The 2,048-nt window shown below is 59.9% G+C and overlaps 1 non-coding gene across 1 annotated transcript in view; it reads right to left on the bottom strand.

Moving 5' to 3' along the window:
• LOC124772023 overlaps positions 1-23 on the bottom strand; it is a 1,909-nt gene extending 1,886 nt beyond the window's left edge. The window contains exon 1 of the ribosomal RNA XR_007013706.1: positions 1-23. This exon is cut by the window's left edge and continues 1,886 nt beyond it. This is a non-coding gene — a ribosomal RNA (small subunit ribosomal RNA).
• Positions 24-2,048: the final 2,025 nt, after the last annotated feature.

Here is a 2,048-nt window from a genome sequence, read left to right as displayed (position 1 = left end):
CTACTGGCAGGATCAACCAGGGAGCTGCGTCAACTAGAGCTGAGCAGCCGGCCGCCCGGGAGTGTGTCCCGGGGGCCCGCGCGAACACGCAAGCGTCCGCTCAATCATTCTGCAAACAGGAGGAGGCTGAGCTCCCCTGCACAATACACCTCGAAACCCTCTCAGGTCCCGGCGGCGCGCAGCGCCGTCCCAAGTACTTGGTCGGGTTCGAGAGAGGCGCAATCGCCCGGAGTTAGGCGAGTAGACGCTTTCGGTGCGACCACCCGTGCTCCCAACTGAGCTTGCCGCTGCCGACAGAGGCCCGGGAGCGTGCTGTCGTGGCATTGCCGGCGGGAGACAACACGCGCCACCTACGGTGACCGGCAGCTCCAACGCCAGCGCCACAGAAGGACAAAAGCCCCACTTGGGTGCCGAAGCGAACTCTCCCAGCACAGCGCACGCGCCAACACATCCGCACAGCTGCGATACAAACCACCAGCGAGAACCGCTGGGGCGACCGAGCAGCAGACGGCGTCGCGGCGCCGAGCGCCGGGCGGCGGCGCATCCTCAACGCACACAGTCCTCAATCGGACCAGCACACTGAAGATGTCCACCGCGCTTCGCACCGGGCCCGCGAGGACCTACTTTGGCCGCACGGCGCCGCGCGCAGGGTGCGCCGGCGCGCAGCTGCGACGCCTGCCGCGTCCGTCGGCCGGCGCGCCTGCCACTGGCCGCCCCCACCAGCCGGCTGTAGCGCGTGCGCCCACGCACCGCGCGGCCAGCACGCCGGGAGGCGCCCCCTCACCGGCCGGGGACGGTCCCACCCAGCCACCGCCGCGTATCGCTTCACACCCAGATGCCGTTCAGTTTCGTCGGCATGGTGGGTATCGCTGGAACAACCGGTTAGTACCTCAACCTATCGTCGCCATCACCGATTCACCCCTAGCGAGAACAACCGCACCACAACAGGTTACCATTTGTTCATTTGCGTAACTTCACCAGAAAACGCAGGCGTCCATCGCCATTTGCAACTTCCACGATTATTGCATGCCTGTGTCAGGTGTCACGCCACACTACGTCTGCCCACATACACGCAACAAAATGTGCACGCCTAGACAATACGTGGAAGGTGGCCCCCGTACGTATGCGATGTCCATTGCTCGAACGACTGTCAACCGGCCTCTGTAGCATGTCGCAGATATGGAACGCGGTGCACCATGCCATCACGGTGTGTGAGGAGAGACGACTAGGTCCGAATACATCAACAGACAGCTCATGCTGATCGCCATCCACGGCGTCCGTTCCTCCCACACGTCTCTATGGCGTACCACACTGCAATCCAGCTCTCATAGGGAGACGACACGTAGCTGCGTGCACAATATTTGCACTGTATGGTCCGCCGTTTTTGGGCGCAGTCGTTGTACGGTCACACATGTGCCACGATGTATCATTCAGTACATAAGGACGAATGTGCAGTACAGATTGTGGTTTACGCGTACGACATTAGCGGACAGTTGACACAGGCCGCACCACAACGTAGCCTGAGTACGTCGCATGCGGAGGGCATTGAACATGCAAAGTTCTCACCAACCAGCTTGCGAAGGCAGGGGGCAAGGTGGGGACGTGGGGAGGGGCGGCATGTACGTCCTGCTGCCATCCACATTACAGTGTACAGCAGGAGCATGTGGAAAGTGAGCAAGACTTGCAAGGTGTTTAACATGAAGCGATACACAGGGGAGCGGGGAGTGCGAGTAGCGAACTATATTGCGAGGGTTGCGGGTGGGCAACACTACACTAATTGAACGAGTCGTATAACAATTACAGAGCAGGTTTAGGCGACAACGTGGGTTACGTTAGGCGACAACGTGGGTTACGTTAGGGGACAACGTGGGTTACGTTAGGGCACAACGTGGGTTAGGTTAAGGCACAACGTGGGTTAGGTTAAGGCACAACGTGGGTTAGGTTAAGGCACGACATGGGTTAGGTTAAGGCACGACATGGGTTAGGTTAAGGCACGACATGGGTTAGGTTAAGGCACGACATGGGTTAGGTTAAGGCACGACATGGGT

The sequence above is a fragment of the Schistocerca piceifrons genome, unplaced genomic scaffold (assembly GCF_021461385.2).
Source record: "Schistocerca piceifrons isolate TAMUIC-IGC-003096 unplaced genomic scaffold, iqSchPice1.1 HiC_scaffold_936, whole genome shotgun sequence".
Lineage (NCBI taxonomy): Eukaryota > Metazoa > Arthropoda > Insecta > Orthoptera > Acrididae > Schistocerca > Schistocerca piceifrons.
The sequence above is the reverse complement of the archived record's forward strand: the minus strand, read 5'-3'. Positions and strand labels throughout refer to the sequence as shown.